At 41.9% G+C, this 27,654-nt stretch overlaps 1 pseudogene; it reads right to left on the bottom strand.

The window, feature by feature from the left end:
- The window catches only part of LOC113148438, a 63,297-nt pseudogene extending 36,897 nt beyond the window's left edge, over positions 1–26,400 (bottom strand).
- Positions 26,401–27,654: the final 1,254 nt, after the last annotated feature.

Raw genomic sequence — 27,654 nt, 5'->3', positions numbered from 1 at the left:
ATGCCCAGAGTTCATACATGTGAGGTAACAGTAACGCTGCTGCAGTGGCAGCTGGATGTGTGTACAGGGACGTCAGGGTCTGCCAGGCTTTGCTTCCTCTGCATGTGGAGTAGAGATTTCTGTTTGTTTGTTTACCCTGCTGTCTTGGTAATTAAGCAGCAGTCATTTAACAAGTGTGGTAAGATTTTCCTATTTGTAAGTTTAGAAACTAACCTGATTCCCAGGATCTTAAATTCAGCTTCTAATCTCTAATTTTTTGCTAATATAAAGTGTAGCACACAAAGTTCAATGCAAAGATTATCACACAGGGGAAATGAACAAATATTTCAGTTATGCCTTTCTCCAGTGTGCAACAGTTCTTCAGTTTCATGACTGGATCCCTTTAGCTCTTCGTAAACGAGCATCAATTAGCATTATCACCAACAGGTGAGTCAAGTGGCCTCCTGCAGTCGGGGGCGGCTGCAGATCTGCCTCTGAAAACCATGCATTCACACAACTATTCACAAGTCAACCTTAATCTTTAACATGTCTAATTGACACAGACGATAGTACGGAAGTAGCTAATTTATGAAAACATAGCAATTCAAATTCACAAATCTCCCACTTTTTATTTGGCTTTGAACACAACAGCACATAACATAACACTGCAGCTCTCTGTCCACTGTTTGCTTCTTATTTGTGCGCACACACACACGAGGGTGAGGCGGTAATGCGGTTGCAGTCTTGTTAGGATCGATTTCCTGCCCACTCGCTTTAATAAATGTCTTCCCGAGTCATTAAAGGAAGAGAACGCATCAGCTGCATTGATCTGAAGCAGTTCATCACACACAATATTCACTATTTAGTCCAAACGGATGGTCCAGAGTCTATTACGGAGAGTGGATCATGTACAGGACAGAGAAGGATGGAATGTTGCCACAAGGGTTTGGTTCAGGTTTTGCTGGCCTAATAAAAGCTGCTTATAAAATCCTATTTGGTGATGACGATGAACAACAGTAGTTTACTGGCCACAGTAAACTACTGTTGGTCTGAATTGTACATACTAAGGTCTCGTTAGTATGTACAATTCAGAAGGTGGAAACAACCGTTGGCTGCCTGGGTCCCTTCAAGCTGAGCTGTCAGTGAAACGCGTAGAAACGTAAAAGCTCTAGAAGCATTTTTACTTCATCCCCAAACATCTCCCCTGACTAACACTGGATGCTGGATGTGAACCATTACCTCCAGACACCACGTCTCCCAGTGGAATAACAGCATAACTCGGACTCATCCTGTAGCCCTGACAAAACATTTAAACAACAGAAACTGTGATCTTGAAATGTTTGAGGTCCAAAGTGTACACACCTCTAAAAACATCACTTAATGAGGCTTAATGATGTGTTCAATGTCTGTTGGACTTTTTAAAGAGAACAATATTTTGAACATCACACACAAAAACATCAGCCTGTACTGTTTCAATAAAGATGCCTGCTGGGGAAACGCTTTCTATTTTTAAAACCAGAGGACATGTTAAACCCACCAACCTGCTTTAATGACTCTAATGTGCTGTGTAAAGACAGAAACAAATGGGAGCAGATCAATTCATAAATCAGTTGATAAGGGAGGTGAAACTAGAGCCTGTCAGCGTCTCGCAGATAAACAGAGGTTGGGATAAAAAACACTGTGTTGAGTTGAAATATGCCATCTGTGAGCTCAGAGGTTTCATCTCAATCTACCAGAAGCTGAAGGAATGCGTGTGTGTGTGTGTGTGTGTGTGTGTGTGTGTGCGTGCGTGTGCTGCCCTTTCAGGAAGCATGGTGACAGGTTCAGTCTTCATCAGGAGGAAGTGTGTGTGTGTGTGTGAAGTGTAAGTGTGAGAGCAAGTCGTTCAGTGATCCTTAAAAATCTCCCTCATGTAAATTGATAGTGCTGCTTCTATATTGTGCATTTGCTCTGTGTGTGTGTGTGTGTGTGTGTGTGGCCTGTGTAAGTTAAGAAGCAGCCTCTCTGACCTTTGACCTTTGCCATCAGCTTCAGTCCAACCAGATGCTGTGAAAATAAATGTTTCTGGATAAATCTTTCAGGCTGATGTTCAGACCTCGTTGTTTACTGTGTTTGTTTCAGGTTTTATTATTTTAGTTTGTTTTTTTTATTGGTTTGACATGAAACAAACTGGCGTCTTTGTAAAACGCCTCACATGACTTCAGACGTTACACGCTGGTTACACTTACTCTCAGCTGAGTTCCTTTCTTTATCCCAGTAAATACCATATCTGAAGTATACAAAGTAACTTAAACATTAAATACAGTACTCTAGTAGATGTACTTAGTTATCTTCAATCACTCTTTGTAGTAGCAGAACAGAAGATATATAATTATAATTAATAACACTTCATTTTAATCTTGCATTCAGCTGGGATTAGTGCATAGTGAGCTTGTGTGCGTTACTTTATTCAGTAACTCCACCCTGAACTGATCTAATCAGACACTGAAAACACGTTTTAGATGTTAAACATTTGGTTTTTAATGTCAAATCACAGTAAACATACTGTATATTAGTTCTACTGACTTAGAGACTCACAGGAGTCAGCTCTAAAATATGAAGAACTATAACTCTAATTTATTCAAATCACTTTGTGTAAGAACAGAATCTAAATCCAAAGGTTGAGAGCAGGAAACCTCGGTCAGGTCGTGTTTCTGCTCCGCTCCTCTGTTTATTTGCTTTTGCTGTGAAGTGATCTCACACACACACACACACACACACACACACACACACACACACACACACACACACACACTCAGTCATCCTGCATCACTGTTGTTTCTGTAATTGTCGCCTAGCAACAGGTTGGCGCCCTCTGTTATTATGTTTACTGGTAATGTTTGTTGTAAACAAGGACGAGGGAGGGGAGGAAGAGGAGGGAAGGAAGCGATGAAGGAGAGGAAGTGAGAAGAGCTGAACGTGCGGTGAAGCGACCCTCTGCTAAAATCTATCATTATCCAAAACAAAGCGCTCGGCGGCTGGCCGGCCACGCCCCCGCCTGACTCTCAGGACTCATTCTCCCATAATTCCTCTGACCTCTGGCCTGGGCTAAGTAGCATTTGCCAACCAGTTTGTGATAATTACCACTTAGAAATGCCAGCGCGCCACAGGGCGAGCGTGGCTCCATGCTAGGGCAGCGTGCTAGCATATGCTAATGGCTAAACAACATGATAAGTCGTTCAGGGTGAAGCGCAGGGTGCTGTTCATAATTACTGGTTAGCTGGTAACTGTTAGCTTGTGGTGGTAGCTCACTGTATGACTGGAGGGGTTGGTCCACTTAGCCATTAGCTTACGGAGGCCGTGTGGAAAGGCCTTCAGAGTCATCAGGCAACAAAAAGGCAGCAGACGGTGAGTTGGTCTGATGAATCCCACATGGAGATGATCCATTCAGAGATTACACAATCACACAGGTGCAATAAATAAAGGAACTCACCTGGGATGCTGTAAGTCAGAACTATTTGAAGTTTTAAAATTTCATTTTACTTATTCAAGTTACTGTAAACTAACAGGACTAAATTTGACTAATTTCACTTGTGAAAGGATTTTTGCACATTCACAGCAGAAAGATGAAATGAGCTTGGAATACATATTTTTCCCTTTAGAAAGTTTTGGTGCGTAGCGCCAACATTGGCTTTTTTATTGTACTGTACAATGGATCCATGTTTTGTGGGTGTTTTAGTCCTCATAATGATGAATCTAAAAAAATGCATTTAGTCATTGACCTTTGTTTTAGCACCAATTAGCGCCTACACTTCCACTTATGACCACGATATATCAACACTCAGAAGCAGTTTCTGCTCATTTTGGTGCATTGGATCTTTTCATAGCCAATAATTAAATTATGCTTTAGTTTAATTCAGTTTTATTCAGTGTCTCTAAACTTGTGAACTTGTGTTTATCAAACTGCTAAAAGTTAAATTTTGAATTAAGTGAATGATAAAAGTAAATATTTCGTTTGTTTTGCTTCAAGTTTCATTAATGGAACAAAATGAAAACAGTTTATCAAATGTGTGAGATTGAAAAAGTGTCTTAAATGTCAGAGAAATAACAGATAATACCGTGTGCGCTGCTACGAAAGTGTGAAAACAGTTTAGCTGTATACGACATGATATTGAGGAGAAAGAGTTAAAATCCTAAAGTCTAGATGATGGATCCAATGAGTTTTTGAGATCGTCTAGTCCCTCCGATAATGTCGACTCCCAACCTTCACTGTTGGCTAATTCTAACCTGAACTCTAAAACCAAGTATTCACGTTAACACAGTGATGGGATCACACGAAGCCTGACTCACACAGGTGAGGGGATGAGAGATACTAAACACAGAAACCATCAGTATCAGCCGTGCAGGTGTTTGTGTCTTCACTCAAACTGTGGTTACCGTGGCAACGACAGGAGGGAGGATGAGCCTGAACTTGCTGTGGATACGAGTGCCACAGTGCATCCTGGGTAGCCATTAGTCTCAGCTTGCCTCCCATCAGTGTGTGTGTGTGTGTGTGTGTGGAAGACTCCATCAAATATCGCTGAAGGCAAGAAAAAAATGTCAAATAGCAACGATGCTGTTCGTTCAGTGCAGTTAGAAATCGCTGTGTGTGTGTGTGTGTGTGTGTGTGTGTGTGTGTGTGTGTGTGTGCACGCTGTGCTGAAGCACGTTTGACACAAACACTTGTTTAACTTTTTCTGAAATGTGTAAAAATGATGACGATTTCTAAACATAGCAGCTTTTTTAAATTCATGCGTCGCTGTTGATGCGTCGTGGTTCAGCAGCTCCCTGTTTCTAGTGATGCTGAAAACCATGATGTCGTAGAGAGACTCCTGAGTCCCCTCTGACTAACTCAACATGACCCTGTTACAGTAAAGTATAGATTGATATTAACATTAAATCGTTAAAGTCAGTTACTGAGCTGATAAGTTTGTTTACTGTCAAACTCTTTGACTATCTGAACATCATTTCAATGAGGGCACACTAGTCTGAGTTTGCTCAGACAGTGATGTGTCACCTGGACACGTCTGACATCCTGCAGCACACAACTGTGGCCTCAGTGTCTGCACCCAGACCCGCCACCACGGCCGTCTGCTCGTATGATGCACGTTGCGCCAAGAAGACAAGCACACGTCCACGCTCACACGTGTGTTTGTATGTGTGTGCATGAGTCACTGTGTGTGTGTGTTTTCTCCATATTTATTTAATGCTCGTCCATATTTGTCAGTGTGCAGGCGTGTGTGTGTGTGTGTGTGTGTGTGTGTGTGTGTGTGTAAATCTTTTTATGTCTTCCAACATGTGTGTCAGTGTGAGTCATTGGAGTGGGTGTGTATGTTTAAATGTCTATCTGTGTGTGTGAGTGTGTGTGTGTGTGTGTGTGTGTGTGAAGTGTGAATTGAACAGAGCTGTGACCAGATGGGCTCTGTAGATCAGGTTACCTGTTTATAGAGCAGCATCTGTCCACCCTGTCAATCAAACCTAAAGAGATGGAGGGGGAGTCGGTGAGGGGTTGAGCAGGAATGATAGACAGCAGAAGACGTACAAATGTAGGTCAAATAATCGTTTAATTGTTTCTGTTCGTTGTGAGTATTTTCATTTCCCCTAATAAACTGTTCAGTGAGTTCTTCACTACACCAAAACCAACAACGTGAAGTATTTTCATGAGAAACTTTTGTCACACAAACACAAGTTTCACATCTGAAAATGACTAAAGACGTTTTCAGATTTACTCATAAAACACTTTTCATTATGTACTGTAGATTGTGTACTTTTTTAAAATACACACTTCATTACTTACTGTAGATTGTGTACTTTTATAAAATACACACTTCATTATTTACTGTAGATTGTGTACTTATATAAAATACACACTTCATTATTTACTGTAGATTGTGTACTTTTATAAAATACACACTTCATTATTTACTGCAGATTGTGTACTTTTATAAAATACTTACTTTTCATTATTTACTGCAGATTGTGTACTTTTATAAAATACACACTTCATTGTTTACTGTAGATTGTGTACTTTTATAAAATACTTACTTTTCATTATGTACTGTAGATTGTGTACTTTTATAAAATACACACTTCATTATTTACTGTAGATTGTGTACTTTTATAAAATACACACTTCATTATTTACTGTAGATTGTGTACTTATATAAAATACACACTTCATTATTTACTGCAGATTGTGTACTTTTATAAAATACTTACTTTTCATTATTTACTGTAGATCGTGTACTTTTATAAAATACACACTTCATTATTTACTGTAGATTGTGTACTTTTATAAAATACTTACTTTTCATTATGTACTGTAGATTGTGTACTTTTATAAAATACTTACTTTTCATTATTTACTGCAGATTGTGTACTTTTATAAAATACTTACTTTTCATTATGTACTGTAGATTGTGTACTTTTATAAAATACTTACTTTTCATTATTTACTGCAGATTGTGTATTTTTATAAAATACTTACTTTTCATTATTTACTGCAGATTGTGTACTTTTATAAAATACTTACTTTTCATTATTTACTGTAGATTGTGTACTTTTTTAAAATACGCACTTCATTATTTACTGCAGATTGTGTACTTTTATAAAATACTTACTTTTCATTATGTACTGTAGATTGTGTACTTTTATAAAATACACACTTCATTATTTACTGCAGATTGTGTATTTTTATAAAATACTTACTTTTCATTATTTACTGCAGATTGTGTACTTTTATAAAATACTTACTTTTCATTATTTACTGCAGATTGTGTACTTTTATAAAATACTTACTTTTCATTATTTACTGCAGATTGTGTACTTTTATAAAATACGCACTTCATTATTTACTGCAGATTGTGTACTTTTTTAAAATACGCACTTCATTATTTACTGCAGATTGTGTACTTTTATAAAATACACACTTCATTATTTACTGCAGATTGTGTACTTTTATAAAATACGCACTTCATTATTTACTGCAGATTGTGTACTTTTATAAAATACGCACTTCATTATTTACTGCAGATTGTGTACTTTTATAAAATACACACTTCATTATTTACTGCAGATTGTGTACTTTTATAAAATACGCACTTCATTATTTACTGCAGATTGTGTACTTTTATAAAATACACACTTCATTATTTATTGTAGATTGTGTACTTTTTTAAAATACACACTTCATTATTTACTGCAGATTGTGTACTTTTTTAAAATACGCACTTCATTATTTACTGCAGATTGTGTACTTTTATAAAATACACACTTCATTATTTATTGTAGATTGTGTACTTTTTTAAAATACACACTTCATTATTTACTGCAGATTGTGTACTTTTATAAAATACACACTTCATTATTTATTGTAGATTGTGTACTTTTATAAAATACTTACTTTTCATTATTTACTGTAGATTGTGTACTTTTTTAAAATACGCACTTCATTATTTACTGCAGATTGTGTACTTTTATAAAATACACACTTCATTATTTATTGTAGATTGTGTACTTTTTTAAAATACGCACTTCATTATTTACTGCAGATTGTGTACTTTTATAAAATACTATTCAGTATTTTCTCCCTGACTGACGTCACGATGAAACAGAACTCACCTTGTGGAAGAGTCCACTTAGTAAATTCTTTAAATGAACAGCTCCTGCTCTAAAAAAGAGAAGCTCCTTAGCGATGCTGCTAGCTTGGCGACCCCGACATCCGACACACGACCTTACCTGAATAAGATCTGGTCTGGAAGATCTGATGACACTCTGATTTATATGCGAGCTGCGTACACTTACGTCTTCCTCACTTCTGTGTAATTTCAGACAATTGAGAGTAGTTGAATAAATCAGACTTGAAGTGTAGGATGTGCTGCATGTCTGGCTGCTGTCGATGTAAAAATCAGCATTTTGTGAATGGAGCTTTTGAATGAAACAGTGAATACGTCTGGGTGTCTCTTAAACCTATAGAATAGAAAAAGAAAAGCTGAAGAAGGAATATTTCCATCTGGTTATTGTTCTGTTTGTGTGATGTGTTGAGTTTCAGGACACTTTTATGCAGCCTATATTTTGTTCTGTTTGTTCACATTCTCCACACTCCTCCTTTATCCTTTTCACTCTTCTTCCTCCCTCCTTGTTATCAAATTTATTTTATCTCCCTCTCCACCTCATGCTCATGTTTCTTATTCCTCCTTCTTGCTCCTGGGCCTTGTTTCTCCTTTTTCATTAACCCGGTCTTGTATAATCTCCTCATCCTTCTCTTCCATCTGTACAGTTTTAGCCACTCTTTGCTCTTTTCCTACTTCTTTTTCTTTTCATCCTACTCATTCCCCAGTTTTTCCTCTTTCATTCACCTCCTCTTCTTTTCTCTTTCTCTTCTTTCTCCTATCGTCTTCCCTCCTGGTCCTTAGTGTTTGTCTCTTCCTATCTCTTCTGTTCCATCTTTTATCTTCCTTTTTCTCATCTTCCTCATCATCCTCTGCTCCTCCTTTTCTTCCTCCTGTCTCTCTTTCTCCTCCTCATCTTTTGCTTTCTCCTTCTCTTCTTCTTCTTCCTCTTTGCTTAGCCTCCCCCTCTCCTCTCTACTTTTCCATTCGTTTATAAGCGTTAGACTCTTTAACCTGTTCTTCTTTCTTCCTCTTCCTCCTCTTCCTCCTGCCGTCGTTCTTTTTTGCAGAAACTCTCTCTGGAAAATTTCTCAACAAACATCTTCCTCCTACAAAAATCAATGCAAATATTTTCATCGTCTCTCTTTCTCTTTGCTTCTCTCTCTCTCTTTCTTTCTCTCTGCTTCTCTTTATTTTCCCGTTTTTCCTCATGTATATTTCTCTCCAAATAAATGCGTATTCCCACTAAGAAATCAATGCAAATGCTGCCATTGATTTCCACTTTTTTCGCTTGTTTTTTTCTCCCTGTTGAGCAAATGTCTTTTTTTGCTCTGAAATCAATACAAATATTTTCCTGCTCTCTCTCTCTCTCTCTCTCTCTCCATCCTTTTCTCTCCACGCCACACTCCCTCCCTCTCTTATTTCCTCTTTGTCTCTTTTCTCCAAATGTGTATTTTTCTCCAAGATCAATGCAAATATTTTTCCCATTTTCTGTCTTTTTCTGTCTCCTGCTACCTTCCTCTCTCTCTCTCCCCGTCTCCCACTCTCTCCCTGCCTCTCTCACCCTCCCTCACCGAGCAGCCGTCATTATGCGGCTGATTGCTGCGTTTAGCCTGGTAATTGAAATAATGAGAGAAGATTACCTCGCCGCTTTTAGTCACCTCGTCTAATCCACCAATCAGCTGTCAGCAGGTCGAGGGAGAGGTGTGTGCATGTGTGTACAGTATGTATATGTGTAGATATGGATGTTTGTTGCCTATAGAAGCATGTTTGTGTGTATGTGTGTGTTACATCTGCTGTCGATAGCAAGAAATGAGGAAAATCAATGACACTGTGTTCCTTCAATATGACCGCCACAAACAACAAACCAGCTCTAACTGTGTGTGTGTGTGTGTGTGTGTGTGTGTGTTGCTGTTCTCCGTCTGATGTCTTGTTGTTGTTGTTGTTGATTTTTTTTTCCTGTTTATCTGAGTGTGTTTTGCAGAGAGGTCGATGTTCTGCTTGTTAACAAAGATATCATCTTTGGTCCACAACTCAATGTCCACTTAACAGATTCTTCTGAGCTTTTTACCATGTGTCTTAGTCTTGATCTGAACAAAGCAGTCACACTGTGACTGACCAAGGGGTCAAAGGTCAATGAATTGGAGTTATACTGAATACATTTACATTTTCCACCAAATCTTCTGCACAGTTAACCACATTTTCACTGAACCAGTTTCCTATTCTTAGGAATTTCAACAAATTAGTACGACAGCAACACAAACTTTAGCTTCACAACTGACAACAACACAAACACACATTCTCCAAGTCCTCCTCTGTCGAGCTTTGTGATTGTCCTTCTCCTCCTGCTGAGTGTCTCCTCGTCCCCCTCTGGCCGGCCAGCTGAGGCCCAGAGGCTGTGTCGTTGTTCTGCAGCAACTCGGCCGGCTTCCTCCCCTCCAGCCTCCATCCTCTCCCCCGCCGGGATAAGCTTTTAGCCGCATCCTAGCCACACAGGCTAACCGCCACGCAGCAGCTCTCACTGGCTCCTCGCTGTTCCAGCCAAATGCCGCCACACTACACCATATAATTAAGAGCTCTGAATGCGAGCAGGCAAATGCAAAGCAATTTGGGACGAGGCGAGAGAGACGGGGGAGGGGGAGGAAGACGGCGGTGAGCCAACAGTGGTTTCAATCTAATTGGGCCATATCAATTTATTTCACATTTCTGAAATGTCACGCCTTGATGTGAAGCTAACCGAATTTGCATACGTGCCACAGCATGTTTTTACCTCAGCAGCAAAGTGTGGATGAAATAAATCGAGACAGAAATAAATAGAGGAGAAGAAACGCAGTGGAAATGCCAGGGCTTTTTCTCTCCGGCTGAGCGCTGCCGAGCAGCGAGGGTGTGGCAACGCTGCCGACAACAGCAACTCGCTGATGGTTCCACATGATGTTTCTGATGGAGAGCTCGGCTTTTAAACACGTACGCGGCGGTGGAGCTGACATTTCTGTAGCAAAGAGAAGAGGACACAACAAAGACTAGCAATATAACACAGCAACACCAACCAGCAACACAAGCAAGCAACCCAATACAGCTCCAACAAACAGCAACACATCTAACAACTAGAAGGAATAGAATAAAGAAGAACACACAGCAACACAACACATCAAGATGGAAAGAAACACGTACAACAACCAGCAACTGAAGACTGCAACACATGAACCAGCAATAACAGAAATGTGGGAATAACAACGACAACCAGGAATGGAACAGAGCAACAGCAAGCAGCAACACAACAACCAGTGAAACGGCACCGAGCTGTAAAACGACGACCACACGAACAAATCGTCCAGTTAGATTTGATTCCATCATTTGGTGGAAGTAGGAGAAAACTAACCAAGATGTTTTTATGTCTAAACTTAACCACTCTACATCTTTATGATTGTAACCATGACGACAACACTGCTTGTTAAGCGTGATGTAACGCGTGACTTCCACGACCAAATACACCTGTCGTCCTGTATAATGAGATGTGTCCTCAACACATCTGAACCTTCTACACAATCACATCCTCCAAGGTGACACTGAGGAGCAAGTGATGAGACGTTTCCTTGATGCTGCTGTAAATGTGAAAGTAACTAAAGAAAAAACATCTGTATCAGCTGTAGGACTGAAGCTTCGGCTGAAGTCAGCTGATGTAAAGCATGATGCATGGAGTGATTTAAAACTACTGTATTTACCAAGACGCTGTTCGGTGTACGTTTCTTATTATGTTTATGTAACTTGAAATATTTAACAATATTTTTATTATTTAATTACATTAATTAATTGAATGTATTGAAACAACAGGGAACACAACACAGCAGCATTTTAAACTGAAGAGAAGAGATCCCACTTGGGCGATACGTCACCTGTAGTTATTCTTAATAACAGACTTTGTGCCAACAGACACGTCCACGGACGCAGTAACATTTGGTTCAGTTAACAAACCAGAACAACAGTAACACTCTCACCACACCTGAGAAAAACTAATAAAATACAGACACAGGAAAACAAACAGTGTCAGTCTGGTGTCTGATATCAGAGCTAGTTTCGGTGACGTGGACTCACCCGGCTGGTCTGAGAGTCCAAACGCTGACTTTGTGTTTGTGTTGGCAGCAGCAGTTCGTACTGTTGACTGTGACGAGGGCTGAACGTTAACTAACTCCTTCACCCTCTGTGTGGGGATGAATGCTAATCTCACAGCTCTCATTTACAGGTAATAAGTGGTGCTGTCTTAATCTTAATCCATATTTTAGATTGGCTCTAATGACCACATTTCTAGGTTGGATCAGTCCTCGTGTCGTTAACTTCGCTAAGAACAAACCTCTCATTGAGATTCTATTAACCGATGGTTATTAACCGACTTTTGAGACTTTGGGGATTTGTCTTTGCTGTTTTCACTGGTCTGAGGACGAAGCTCAGAAAAAACTATGAACTATTAAAAACAATTGAATCTAAAACACTGAAACTAATTTAAAACCTTAGATACTGACCGTGACTCACTGTTACTCGCGCTTCATATTTGATGACTCATCAGTGATTGATGCTACTCACAGCTTAGTTAGAAGTCATTAACAAGAACTCTCTTGTGTCCTGTCCTCATGTGTCTGTCCCTCGTTTCTCTGTGTTCCACTTATCTTTATCTGATGCCATCGCTCTCCGTCCTTTCCTTTCTTTCTCCACTCACCTGTCCTGTCTCTAAATCTCTTCTCCTCTCTCTCAGCTTCATCATCCTCTTTCTCTCTGTTGATGGTTTTCCAATTCAAACCAATTAGAAGTACTTATTTCTCTAGAGCTTAAAGTTCATCTCTCTCTGTTTCTCTTTTTCCCTCTTTTCCGCCCAATTGCCTCGTCTCTCCACACACACTCATTAACTCTCTCCCTCTCTCTCTCTCAGGACATGTTTTTCTATTCTATTCGAAGTCATTAGCAGAGGAGTGTTTAGCAAACAGCAGCTAAGAGCAGTTTGTCATTTGACTCTGACAGGGTCTACCTGCAGTGTGTGTGTGTGTGTGTGTGTGTGTGTGTGTGTGTGTGTGTGTGTCGAAATAAAAAAAGAACTTAACTGTATTTACATACGTGTATGTTTCTGTATATATGTTTAAAAACCATTGTTGTGAGGACATTTCTGTTTACAGGTGGGTTTAGGCCTTTAGTGTTAGTGTGAGGGACCAGTCAGCAAATGTCCTCACAACTCTAGTTAAACTGATGTTCGTGTGTTTCAGTGAACTTTGGGTCGGATCATGTTTCCGACACTCGGGGCAAAACTTAGCTGAAAGGGACAAAAGAAAGACAGAGGTCAACAGCAGTGCTCCCTCTCTTTACATTCCTGTGTGTGTGTGTGTGTGTGTGTGTGTGTTAACACAGGTTAACACAACGAGTGAATCTAAGTTAGTTCAGTAACTGAACCACAACAGTGGAGCTGGAACCAGCGTCCCGGAGGTTCCAGGGTTCCTCCCGGTGTCTGTAGCTTTTCAGTTTGTGTTGCTCTGTAGGAAGCAGCACAGAACATTACTACTGCTAATAATCACATCAATATACACATATATACACATATATATATTTATATATATATATTTATAGAAATCAGAAAGGTGGCTGGTGAAAGCTGCCCCCTCCCTCATCCAAGGCCGTTAATACTGGAGACACTTGAACACTTCTGTGTCTTCGGCTGGACTGTTCCGATGCAGCATCATGTCTGAACGGGTCGGGGATGGAAGTGATGTTTGCATCTTTAAACCTCTGTAGATACAGATATACAAACACAGACAGACCAGAAGTTTAAAACCTGGTCCTGTTTGCTGTCACATTTCGGTTCACTCATTTAAAACAAGTCGCTGTTACAGAACAATCACCTGACGTGCTCTCGCTCTTTTTTTCCTTTTTTTTGACATTTATCAAACAAAGATGTGAAACATAATGTCATGCTCTCCATGCAGCAATCATGATAATAATATAGTCATACAAAAGGAAACGCAGCAGAACCCGGCGCTCAGAAAAAGAAAAGTACATCCGCTCAGCGAGCACCTCATCTACATATCACATGACCTTTTGATTATAACTGTTATTTATATGATAAAGTGAAGTGTGTGTTCTTGCTGTGCATGTTGGAGCCTCTTAATGTTTCCACTGGGAAACTCTTGAACGTCTCACAATACCACTGATTAAAGCTACGCAGTGTGGCCATAAGTAAGTGGACGGCCGACACACTATATTAGGATTGTGTTGGAGGGTTTTAGCAGTTTCTTGTCGTGCAGCTTCTGCTTTGGTGGATTTCCTTTGTTCCTGGCCTGGTTTTTTCTGTGGTTCTGCCTCTTTCAGTTGATTTGTGTCTGTTTTTACTTGTTTGGTGGTTCTGTGTCTCTCCACTTTGGATTCTGTTCTTTTTCTTCATTTTATTGTTATTTCATCTTCTTTTTGTCGTAGCTCTTTGTTTCTGCTTGTCTTGTGTCTGCGGCGCTCTCCGGCCACTGGGCCTGTGTCTCGTAGGCCTGTTCAGTGATCCAACATGTCTGCAGGCTCATACTTTTGTGAAGGGATGTGTGTTTGCGGCTTTGTCTATTCATTGTGTGTGTGTTGTCCCAATGTGAATATCTCTTAGTTAACCACAACCAACCTCATTTTAGCATTTCTCTCTCTTTCTCTTTGAAGTGGAGGTGGAAAGCTGAGCCCAGCATTAGCCGTCTCGCTCGCCCCAGGGCCCGACACTAATATGTGAACGCTGCTGAAATGAACAATACAGCCTTTACATTCATTACACAGATCCATCAGTCACTGTTTAAACTGTGTGTGTGTGTGTGTGTGTGTGTGGAGGGGGGGGTTCACACACCACACTATACCTGTGCATACACACATTTGTATTCATTGTTCAGTATAACATCGGTAGACGCACAGACACAGGGTTAACTTCCTATTTCAGCCCCACGTTACACTGGTGCTGCAGCTCCTGCTCATATTCTACACTCTGTGGTAGTTTGCTCTGTCTGCTCTTCTCCTCCTCTCTCATGCTTTTATATATTCTACATTTAGTGGTAGTGATCATGGACAAACTACTTATAGTGATGCCACATCATGAGATCCCAGTGTAGGTAAATGTCAAAAGCCAAAACCCTCCCAGGTTGATTTATTTAACCTGTAACTCTGGCTGACATCATCAGATTATCAGAGAAGGGTCCCTGGACCTCTGCTAATACCACTACTACTTGTTCACAGTTAGACATCAGCACCTTTTGGTCATTGGTTGGTCTTTTACCACCTTCATTTGATTTTTATAGAGGGATGGGTCGAACCACTTTGTAGCAGTTTTTACCATCTAATGATAATTTAGGTACTTTTTAGTCACGTTGTGGTCGTTCTGTCTGTGCTTAGTCTGCATCTTCACATGATAGTTTATAGTGACTTTCTGGTACTTTAACCTTTTTTAATGCTCGTTTCTTTTCGTGGTTCTGTTTTTTTTTAGTCACTTTGTGTTGAGATGTAGATATGTTATGATTATTGCTCTATTTTCAGTCATTTTATGGTTATTTTGATGTTACACTAACTTCTCAGAGAGGCCACAGGTTGCTGATGTTGGGGACAGTGAGTTAAAGTGTCATCTGCCATGTTCAGTGAAAACTAGCTGAGTGTGTTTTCTGTGGACAGCACTGTTAATTTGTTCATTTCTAATCATTCTTATTATAACTATTATCAAAACGTGCTCTGAAACTTGAGCACAGGAACTCACCTGCACACTTCTGTTACACACCTACAAGCCCATGCTCATCTGTGTGAATTCCATCTCTCCAGTGCACACACACACACACACGCACACACCTGCTGGGATGGATCGGGTTCAGGTCTTCAGAAAGTCGACATGTCGGTTCATTTCTTCTCCTCCCTCAAATTTACCCTCCATCTCCTTTGTTGTCTAACTTTCCTCCTCTGTGAGGAGACTTCAGCCCACACAAACATGACAGCCGACACACACACACACACACACACACTCTTCTCCTTCTTTCCAGTCGGTGTAAGATGTCACCTGAGTTGCTGTAATTACGCCCAGGGTGCTAATAGCATTTCTCTCACCTCTCTGGGATCTAGCCAGCGTTCACAGAAAGGCGTGTGTGTGTGTGTGTGTGTGTGATGGGGGTGAGGCAGGTAGATAATGGGGTCGGCGTTGTCTTGTTCAGCTTTGAGCTTCTGCTTTTGTTGCTCGTCAGTTGGTTGAACCTTTTTTGTTACCAGGAGACCTTGGAGGGAAAGCAGATGTGTATATGTGTAGAAAAGTGGTCGGTGTGTGTGTCTGTGTGTGTGTGCGTGTGTGTGTGTGTTTGTGTGTAGACATTCTGTGTACACACACATTATTTTATTCCACTTTCTCCGGCCCTCTCACTTTCTTCTGGTGTAGAACCAAAGTTTCATTTCATTTACCTTCTTCTCGGTCCCTGACCAGCTCCAACAGTCGGTGTTGTTGTTTTTCCACTTGTTGAGCCTACACGGCCTGTTTTAATGTTGCATATCAGTTCTTTCCCCATCAGACATCAGAAACTTGTGATTACATCCAGAAACCTTTGGGATACTTTTCCTGCTGCCCTTCTCATCTTCTTCTCCCGCTCCTCCTGGCTGGCAGCGAGACAAAAGGTTCCCTGTGTGCCGAACGTTTGTTTGATTTGCTTGTTGAATCTGCGCCGTCGCTCTGAGTCAAAGAGTTGTTTTCATCGACGGCAGAGGGAGGGCAGGTCTGCTCTGTGATCAGAGCGAAAACAGAGAGTGGAGGAGGTGCAGAGAAGAGGAGCTACCAATGGACAGTAGCTCGCTGTCGTCAACTCCATCAGCTCAGGTCAAACCACGTCTGACAGCAGTGGACAGCAGGAAGATTTTCATCACACAACGACCACGAGGAAGCAGCAAAGCATTTGTTTTTACTGCACTGTAGCCAATGAAGAACATCCACTGGTTAAATACATCACCTGTGAACATGGAAAGGCGACCTGTCCGCTGCTGGTCACAGTAAAAGACTGATCAGTGTCATATTTCCAGAAGCGGAGCTTCCTATTCCTGGTTCTAAGTTTGGTTTCTCACTTCTGCACCGTGTACAAATTATTCTAATACACCTCCATGACGCCTGTGATGTTCGTAACGTCTTGAGGGAACATTTTTCAATTTAGAGTTCATAAGAATATGAGTCTGCACAGACGTGCATGTAACCTGCAGCCTGACCTGTTGGTAGAGGCACACGGCCGCGGGGTGCTAATCCTGGTTGGTCCTGTGTTGCCCAGCAAACGCCCTGGAAACGTTCCTTAAATGAACTTTGTCAGTACAACAGGGTGACTGTAAGCAGACCAGAGCAAGACCTGTGGCCTTCAAACACACCCTCAGTGAACACTTATGAAGAACAGTATGATGGAGTCTACTGCTAAAGTTGTATTGTCTGCTAATCTTCACTGGAACCGTTAAAAAGTGATAATTCTACTATTTGTTTATTACTGAGGTCGTAGTTGAGTCATATTAAGAGGTGGTTCTAATGTTTTGGCCGCTCATTACAGAACATAACTGTTATAAGTCATAAGGTTCAACATGGTTCCAGAGCAGTAAGAGACTGACAGTCGGCACGTATCTGTTCACTGAAACACACACACACACACACACACACACACAAACAAAGCTCTCATTCATGAAGAGAAAACTTCCTCCTCTTCCTCGACTCGTTGGGAAAGCAGCTCACCTGGAACAAGAACCTGTCACACTCACATCAGCACACACACGCTGCTCGTTTCTATAGCTGTGAGGACACCCGCTGACAGAATACATACATACAAACTCCTAACGCCACCTTAAACCTGACTCTAACCTGAGAACTGGAACCCGACCTGAACCCTGATGGATAAAATGTCCTCACAGTGATTTGCATGCGAAGCTACAGAAAGACATGTACACACAGAATAACACAGTGCGTGCACAGTCTTTATCAGTCTCAGACAGGTATGTCCTGACAGAGAGACGGACCACAGAGCCAGAGGATCCAGGTCCAGATCACTTTGACTCAGTGAACTTCTAACTAGAGCTGCGTTCTCTTTACACCAGCTCTCTAACAGCTTCTGACTCTTTAGCTGCTCCACTACACGGAACACGGTGAATGTTGAGTCCTTCGTCTCTCTGTCCTCCTCTCCTTCTCATTCTCTCTTCCTCTCTTTCCCTCCTCCTGTGACAGTTGACCCTCGACCTCTGTCTTCTCACAGTGAGGGTGTGTTTGTTTCGTTGGCTGACGCTGCAATGTTTGTTTCACAACAGTGTTGTTTCTTTCTCTCTCTCTTTCTCAGACGCCTCCGACGCTGCGACTCGCGGTCACGAAATCTGAAAAATTAATCAGAGCCATTGTTCTTCGACTCGATAACACACCGCCGTGCGCGTGTGTGTGTGTGTTTACACGCTGGGATCAGTTTTCTCTGTTTGGTTTTGTTTATACTGTGTTTTTCTTTCTCTCAGGACAACAAAACCAGCTCTCTGCTCCCTCTTTGTTTCTCTGTGTGTTTTCATACTTTGTCGCCCTGAGTACATTACTTGTGTTTTCTCTTTAGTAAACAAAGGCGAAACAAGCGCTCCCCTCAGGGTTCAGGTGGTCGTTTTTCTGTTTGCAGATGATTAATAAAATCAAACACTGTGATTTGGAACAGATCAAACCTTATTGATCCTTTATGTCACGTCACCGTGCTGCTGTGGTGCTCACTAAGAACAGAGGTGATGTTCTACCTCCTCCTCCCCTCAGTTATGTGCATGTCATTAAACAATCATTAAAACTAATATGGATTCATCTCTCTGAAGTCTGTGTGACGAGTTTCTGTGGTTTCATCTTTTATTTAAGTCACAAACACGCGGCCTGTTTCTGTTTTTCTGTGAAGCAGCGAAGAAATTCCAGAGAAGACGCAGGACGACGACCTGCTCGCTCTCCGGTTACACAAACTCCACTGAAACTCAGCCCGTCTATTTACATATTTCTCCTCACTAAGTACGTGTGTGTGTTGTTCTTTCACTGGCCACAACACAACAAACGCTCCCTTCACTCCTGTGTCTATTGACATACCTCCTCCCTCTAAATTACCTGTATGACTGGGGGTGTGTTTCTTCTTTTGCTCCCTCTACAACACAAACCAAGCGCTCCCTCCCGGTCTCCGTCGTGCACGTACCTGTCAGCCCCAGCCGGCTTGTTTACATACTTTGCGGCTCTAAGTACATGTGTATGTTTTCACAGTGTTTCCTTTCTTTGGGTACAACAAAACAAGCGCTCCTCTCTTGAACATGACAGCTCCCTCTAAAGCTAATGTCGCCCTCGGGGGCCTGAGAGAGGGAGGAGGAGGAGGAGGAGGAGGAGGAGATGATTCATAACGACCTGCCATCCTGTCAACACACACACACACACACACACACACACACACACACTGAGCCTGCAGGGACAAGAGGTGCTGTTGCTTTTAAGGGTGAGTCCAACCTGGATCGTCTTACGTTCCTTCTCTCTCTCTTCAAGTCATTTGTACCTCCTCCCCACCCCCCACCCACCCCCCCCCCCCCCACCCGCTTCCACCCTCCACCATCATTAACAGCTAAAGTTACTTCCCTCCCTCCCCCCCACCTCCCTCCAAGCTAAACACACCCATCACTGTCTTGATGTGTGTCTATAGGTATGTGTGTGTGTGTGTGTGTGTGTGTGTGTGTGTGTGTGTGTGTGTGTGTGTGTGTGTGTGTTGGAATACCTGCTCACCCCAGCTCCATGTTCCCATTTACTGTTTGTCCTGGGAAACTCCCATAACTTCCCAAACTTAAGCACCGTGTTAGACACGCGCTACTTTCTATTTCTACTCGATTACATTTCAGAGAGCAGTATTTCACTCTCACTACATTATTTGCAGCCCTGACAGCTGAACCTGAGTTTGACTCCAGACTCACATGTTTGATTACGTTTAGACAAGAAAAGAACTCTGGTGGTTGAAGTTTGTGGTTTTGTGTAAAGTCAATAATGAAGTGAGTGTTAAATGTCTCTGTTAGGTCAGACCACAGTCTCTGTCGAAACCTGTAACTATAAAACTACATTAATAGAATAATAATAATATTGAACTTGAGTTAAGTGTGGTCTGCTTGTGAAGTAGCTGTTTCTCTTTTTTAAATATGTCTTCTACCTCTGAAAATACCTGGTGGTGCTTTTATTTTGAAGGGTTCTTACACTGTTGCTGTGACACTTTTTCTTACATTTACATTTTTTTATTACTGTCCATGCTTGTTGGTTTTATGTATGAAGCACACGTTGGACATATTGTTAGAGTTTCCTCACCGTGATGAAGACTGAACGATGTTGACCTCCGACAGCTCGATCAGGACGAACCTGAATTCAGTACCTCAAATTACAACAGTCAGTGATATAAATCTCTCTACATACCAGTAACATGTTTTCATCTTTTCAGAAGGAGAAAGCAGATTTAGGACTTGGTTTCAGTTTCTTTATTCCTGACGACTTTGTTAGTGTAAAAATATTTCTGTGTTCATAAAAGATAAAGATGAACAAAACAAACAGAAACAGAAGCTCAGTGTCTCATAAGTAAAGTCCAGTTGATACAGCAGCTTGTGGACTGCAGGCTGGATGTTATCATTCAAACTGCTGAAGGGTGGAACACGTCACGTGCACATGAACTCAGAAAGCTTCATAATCCATGAAGCAGCTGCGTTTTGAGTGACAGTGTCTGACCATTATCATTTTTTTGTTCTTATCATATCTCTCTTCACAACCATTATATATATATTATATGTTTCCATACAATTAAGCTAAAGTCGTGTGATTCCAGGGAACAGAGTTTCCTAACATCCAGTTTTCTGCTCCACCAACATGTTCGACCTCCACTTTCATGACTCTGTGGTTATTAAACGTCTTTGTGTTTGAGTTGAGACTCTACTTGGTGAAGGTTAGGAAGATAGATAAAGATAAAGTAGAACGATTATTCCCACATCATGTTATTTGTGATGCTTGTCATCTGGGTTCAGTCCAATTCAGTGTTTAAGGTTTAAGACCTTCAAAATAGAACTGTACACAGAATTATATAGAAACCCAACAACCCCACTGAGCAGCACCGGGACACAGTGGAGAGGAGAAATGTGTCTCCAGGTGATTCGTGACATTATTAATGAGTCAGATTCACACCAGTGACCTGCTGCTCACCAACTCTTTCTAAGCTCTTCTCTCCCTTCACCTTTTCCCACCAGACTCCCCCACCCCCCCACACACACACCTTCCTCCACCCAGCGACCTTCCGCTCCGTAAACAGCAGTTTGGTGGGAAAGTTTGCTTCATCCATCGCTCTTCTTGTCAGGTAAGATGAGACGCGGCAGCGGCACTCGACTGATCGATGACTGACTGCTGCTGCTGCTGCGTCCACCTCTAACTACACCTGTGCACACACAGAGAGCAACGTGCTGCTTTTTATTGTGATAAAATGTCCCTGACTTTGGATGGTTTAATCCGAGAGAGCAATGATAAGAATGATGAGGTCGACATGAACGAAGGTGTTGAATCTGAATCCATCTGGATAAAACAGCTCAGAGAAAAAGTGAAAACTAAATATGAAATGTGTTGAAACTGATGCAGACAATGATGCAATTAATGAAATAATGGACATAGGGGGTACGAAACATTACGTTTGACTTAACTTGAGGAACATTGATCCATCTTCTGGACGTTGGCGTCTACTTCATTACATTTTGTTCATCACCAACCTACTTGCTGAGTTTTGTTGTAGGTCTCCTGTACGTGTATCTAACTAAAGACCATCACAATGATTTAAATGACTGTCGGTTTCTGCTCGAACATGATTAAACTGCTGTTATTCTGCAGCTGGTTTTCATTTTCTTAGTGAATATTTAAGTCGCATTGTAAATATGATGATTTTCTCTAAATATGTCTGCAGCTTCAGACTAGAAATAGAAAGAAAGAAAGACTTTAATCGGCATATTTTACATGTTACAATAAAATTTGTCCTCTGCATTTAACCCATCCCCTGGGGGAGCAGTGGGCAGCTACATACAGCACCCGGGGAGCTAGTGTGAAGTGTCTCGCTCGAGGACACACCAGGCCACCAGGCCGCCTAGCATAGTAAGAATAGTATAGTATAGAATAGTAAGTATAGTAAGAAATAGAATTTAAAAGAGAAGTAAAAGTTTAAGAAGAACTCTCAGTTGAGGAAGATTCATAAACTGCAGGTGATTTATTTCTACTGATGGTTTAATATCCAACAGAATCCCACACAAATACAAACATGTCAAAACACAGAAACACAAAACAGAGAGACTGTCACGAAGAACAGAAACACCTGAGTGTGTGTGTGTGTGTGTGTGTGTGTGTGTGTGTGTGTGTGTGTGTGTGTGTGTGTGTGTGTGTGTGTTTGTTTGCCCACAGCAGTCTGTCTGTGTCTAAACAAACTGTCCACCGATAAACTCTGTCTGACCGTTCAACGTCTCACTCGACGCCCTGATGCTCAAAATCTCAACCTCAAACACCACCCGGTGTCGCTTATTTCATCTCAAACTACAGTGAAACAAGCGCACCTTCAGCTCCAGACAGATGTGTGTCTGCATGTCAATGTCCAGTTTTGGGGGCATAGTGGATCTTGGACCAACCGGAATCTCGACTAACTTATTCTTAAGGTCTCGGTTTTTTGTTCTAAGGACTCCAGTCTAGACCTTGACTCGAGACTAGAGTCAAGTCCAAGTTAAGCTTCAAGTCATTTAAAAGAACAAGTTGGCTTCATTTACTGTGTCTCATCAGTCCATGTGGTTGTAACATCCAACCATTTGAGACACGACCTTACATTTAGGTCTCAAGTCATTCGAGCAGCAAAGACACGTCGTATTGTTGCAGCAGCAGCTGTAGTAGAACACAAACCTCCTCGGATGAGACAGACCTGGTTAATATAATGGGCGCTAATTAAACCGGTGGCACTGTACGTGACCGTCACCGTCTCTGTCATCCGTCCATCTTGTCTTTGTCTCATCCCGCCCAGCGTTAAATATTAACCTTCAGACTCCCGACTGCTGCTTTAATCTGTTTTTGTTCGTCTCCAGTTTTTCGTGATAAGCGCTGCTGCTCTTCAAGGTCCAGAGAGTCTAGCGACACTAATCCTCAGCACCTGGCTGATCTGACTTCAACATGACCTGCGACACACAAACACCTGAATGTTCGCAGCGAGGCGCCGAGCCACATCTCTGCTAACCCACAACACAGACTGAACCAGGACCCGCTGGATCACAGTGAACCTCTAACGGATCCAGCACTTCAGGTTCTGATCTAATACCTGCTCAGCTGTGCTTTGTCTTTAGTGAAATTCATTTAGCATGTGGTACTGTTCTAACATGCTAAGCTAAGATGTGATTGTGGTGAACATCAGCTGTTTCCTTGTTTTTTATGGCATCTGGATTGATCATCAAAGGTTTCGACATGTTCCACTATCCACCCTCTAAAATGTACTTTTCTTAACCCCGAGCTTCAATAAGCGGCCAGAAGTGTGTGGACACCTTAGAGCCGTGTATGTGCTGCATTGTTTGCTCCTGTTTCCATCTGACACTGAACCTGCTGCAGGGATTTGCTTTTACCTCAGGTCCAACACTGATGTGTGGCTCCGGCTCACAGTTGGTGGTCCGGTTCATCGTGGAGGTGTTGGATGAGGTTGAGGTCAGGACTCTGTGCAGACCGGTCACGCAAAAACCACCGAAACAGGAAAGAACCAAACACACACTGTTAGATGTTTGTGGTTCTGAATTTTCATCCATTTCTTATTAGAATTTACTTTAAACTAGACCGATTCTTTAAAATGGTCAACTGGTGGTTAGACTATAGAAAAAAAATACAAAGCTTCTGGATCTACACCAGAGATTAATCACAAATTTAAACCAAGTTTTATGGTGATGTTGCTAATATTTAAAGATTAAGATAAAAAACAGTTTAGAATAAAATCAGCGTGGCTGTGTGGTATCGGATATTTCTGCTGTTAAAATTGTATTTCTGTTAGAAATGATTCACAAACACAAAACATCATCAAGCTTCAAAGATAATATCTGTTCAAAAATAACTTTACTCACGTCCAAACAAGACTGTGACTCTGCTTAATTAATATTTACAACCTCAGAAATCCTAAAGTCAGGAGGTTTTCACAGCTTCCTCGGTTTAATTTCAACTGTTGGCTGATAAAATCAATGTGTGGTGACAAACTAATGACAAACACACAGACGCTGTTAGGTTTGTAAATCATTTCTGCAAAATATTAAATCTTGTAGATTTTTTATTTCATTTATTGGTTCCTTCAATTTATTTAATGAATAATCTCAGGGACATAGGAAAGGGGGAGATGAACAAGTAGTAAAGAAAAGAGGATGTAGGGAAGGAAACAGTGAGGCAATAAGGAAAAAGGAAAGTAAAGGAAGGGAGGTGGTAGAAAAGATGATGATGAGAAGGTAGGAAAGGAGAGAGAAGGAAGGACAAGGAGGTATAGAAGGATGGAGAAAAGAAATGATGTCGTGAAGGAAAGATGAAGGTGAGGAATGAATAGGTAACAAGGAGACAAGGAGGTAGGGAGGGAAGGGGTTCAGTATGGAAGAAGACAAAAATGGAGAGAAGAAGGTAGGGAGGTAGAGAATGAAATGAGGAGACAGAAAAGGGGTGGAGGAGGTAGGAGAGGTGGAGACAAATGAGGAGTGTGAAGGAAAACTGACTATATAGATTCAGGAACAAACTGGTTTTTATTTTTAGTGTCCATCGGGTGCAGATTCGTTTCCCTTCCTTTTTTCCTTTTTTGCTTTTTGCATTCCTTCCCTCCTTCCTTCCTTCCTTCCTTTCTTACTCATGCTTCCTCTTTATCTTCCTTCACCTCCTCATGACCAAACAAAGAGACAAAACACTCTCACACACAGGAGGTAGAGAAAAGACATTCACAGGGAGAAAGGAGGGGAAAAGGAGCAGAGGGGCTTTTAGGCAGGAGGTCAAAGGTGAGGGGCCCTTAAACCAACACTTTGGCCCTCTAAAGCTCACAGCAATTACTGCTCTGTCTGTCTCACACACACACACAGAGTAGTAGAATAGGCTCGATTCACCAGCAGCACCAATTAATGGTGGCAGAAAAGGCTGAAAGACAGAGAAAAGGAGCGAGGCCACGGACACAATCACGGTCACTTACCGAGGGGCCCGGGGCCCCTTGCTCCATTCTCACCTGAAAAGACATGTAGACGAGGACAAATTAAGAGTGCAAATTAACTCTCCCTGTGTCGGAGAGGGGCTGCGTTCTTTCAGACGTGGCAGATCAGCGGCACAAAGCCACACGTCCACGCCGCGACCCGCTCGCCTCACCTTCACCACGCTCGCCGTCAGTAATTGGCTGCTTCTCATATGTTTGTATGTTGTGTGTACGTACGGTACCGGTGATGCTGTTCGTTAACACCGGTCCAAACACCAGAGGTGGCAAGTAAAAGTACAATTCCTTACTCTGAACACTGAAGTACTACATACAAAAGTACAAGTGCTGCACGAAGAGAACAGAAGCATCTTAAACACTGAAACGACATTCCCATCAGCATTTAGTGCATTTCATGCTCTGAAACAACAACAGTTTCCCCACATGTTGGGTTAAACAGCAGCGAGCGCAGAGCAGCTGATGGCGACTTGTTGAAGGAAGAGTCACGGCTGCTGCCAGAACCAAACAATCTCAGGCTTATAATGAAATGTGTAACCTTAGAGCAAAACATGCTGGGACGTTTATGCAACAAACTAATCAAGCAAACTTAATTTGATGAAGATTGATTGCACATCAGCTGAACTCAATATGATGATGATGAGTTAGGAAAGTGATGAATAATTCAAACTGTTAATAAGAAAACTTGAGAACAAACTCCTTGGTGCCGACCAGCCACAGGATACGGTTACAAACCAAACTGCTGTCAAATAATCATAGATTTAAGGTGCAGCGGTTTCCAGGGGATGGTATCTGGTCCCGAACTTGAGAGTTGTTTTCAGCATCTCGAGCACCTTTCTGAGATGGTTATCAAACATGGCAGCAGCAGCAGGAGTCAGTCTAATGCTGTGAAGTATTTTCTACTGGGATTTTAGTGAGTTTGACACAGTTTACATTGGTTTGTACAAACTCCAGGAAACAGCTGCGCTCAGCTTTCACCTTCTCCCGCCTACCCGTCACCAAATTCACTGTCAGCCGTGTAAATGAACGCGTTCCAACCTTAAACAGTGTTTCAGACTCACTCAGTGCTGTGCGACCAAGTTTAGCTTTAATCAGCGCAGGTGGTGACGGACACACGTAGCTGAGCACTTTGGTTGTGTTACACAACTTTTCCTTAGTGTTCTGCATTTTGATTTGAATGTTTGAATATCTGTACGTGTCCCCAGGTTAATTTTTATATCTGGAATAATGAACATCGGCTCCAGGAGTTGATAGATTGTAGTTTTTGCTGATCAACAGTAAAAACATGTTGACTCCAGTTATGGGATTAGAATTTGGTAGATTAATGATGTATTGTCTAAAAAACTAGATCCTGCCCTAGCTGTTGTATTTTTCTCTCCCTGTTCTCTTTCATACTCACCTGGCCAAACACCTGTCACTCTGTCCCCAGCCACGCCCTGCCATGCCCGTATATGGACTAATTATGGTCCACTCTACTCTGCCCTTACTCACCTGATCTGATTCACCTGTCGCTCTTTATAAGCCCCCTTCAGTTCAGATGTGCTCCTTCTTTCATGAAGACACTCTCCAGCCATCTTCATACCAGACCTGCTTCTCTGACCCTGAATCTTCTAAGTCCGACTCTGTGTTCTGACCTGGCTGCTTGTTTTTCGACTGCCCTGTTGGAATATGGTCTCTGGACTGTGTTTTCTGGTTTGGACCTGTTTTGTACTCGACCCCTGTTTTGGATTTTTTTTATCACCTCTGCTCTGGATCTCTGTAAACTTTTGTTTGTTGCGCCCCTGCCCACTTGGTCACACTGATCCCCCACACACACACCCAACCCCCCGCCTCCTCACCTGCCCTGGACTACGTTACCCAGCATCCACTGCTGTATCCCCTGACCTAGTCTTTCTCAATCTGCTGTAGTTTCAGGGGATGGTATCCTCTGCTCCTGACTTCCTGTTGCCCACTGCCTGTTCTCAGTACTACATTTCCCATGATTCCACGCTCACAGTTTCTAGTTCCTGTTGGTTCTCTGTTCTCCCTCTTCGCCACCTGAGTCTCTTAAATATAAACCTTTTAACCAGCTGTAGTGTCGTCGTGTCCTCCTTCCCAACTGGTCGACGTGGCGAACCGTTAAAGGTACATTAACGTGACCGTCACTACATTTAGGCAAAGTGGTCGACAGGTGAAACACAGCTCTTCAAAGCTGTTCATACACTAAACTGTGTGTCGAGTTGTCAAATGATGTCACGTTCTGGTTTTAAAGCCCGTTCCTCCAATTCTACAATTCCTGACTGTTTCCAGAGGGATTACAGAGAAGGGAAACAGAGGCAAGTCACATTCCCTCAGAGCATCCTCTGTTGTTAAACTGCGTCATCACCTGGTTTGTAATCCCATGCAGTGTGTGTGTGTGTGTGTGTGTGTGTGTGTGTGTGTGTGTGTGTGTAACACATATTCATCCTCACATCCTCTTGCCCCAGTGTGCTCATTTACACCGACGTACATCAATGTATATGCACAGTTTTACCAGTTCAACACTTCTATATGCACACGTACACGTGTGTGAGTATTACTACACGGGTAACTGTCAGAGGGAAACATTGAGATCTCACACACTCTCGGGGGCAGGGTGACACAGTGTGTGTGTCTGCAGTGTTAATGTATTCATGTGGTAAGTTCAGATTTACACGCTGTCAGTCCCCGCTGACAGAAACAGAGTTTGCTCTGCATCAGGTTTCACAACAGATACAAGAAAACACCAAGCTTTTATTTTAGCAGATCAGCGACTTCCTGTTTGGCTGTTTGGTATTCGGCGCTGGGTCAGTCTGGTTCTGGATGTGGAG

The sequence above is a fragment of the Anabas testudineus genome, chromosome 22 (genome assembly GCF_900324465.2).
Source record: "Anabas testudineus chromosome 22, fAnaTes1.2, whole genome shotgun sequence".
NCBI lineage: Eukaryota > Metazoa > Chordata > Actinopteri > Anabantiformes > Anabantidae > Anabas > Anabas testudineus.
The sequence above is the reverse complement of the archived record's forward strand: the minus strand, read 5'-3'. Positions and strand labels throughout refer to the sequence as shown.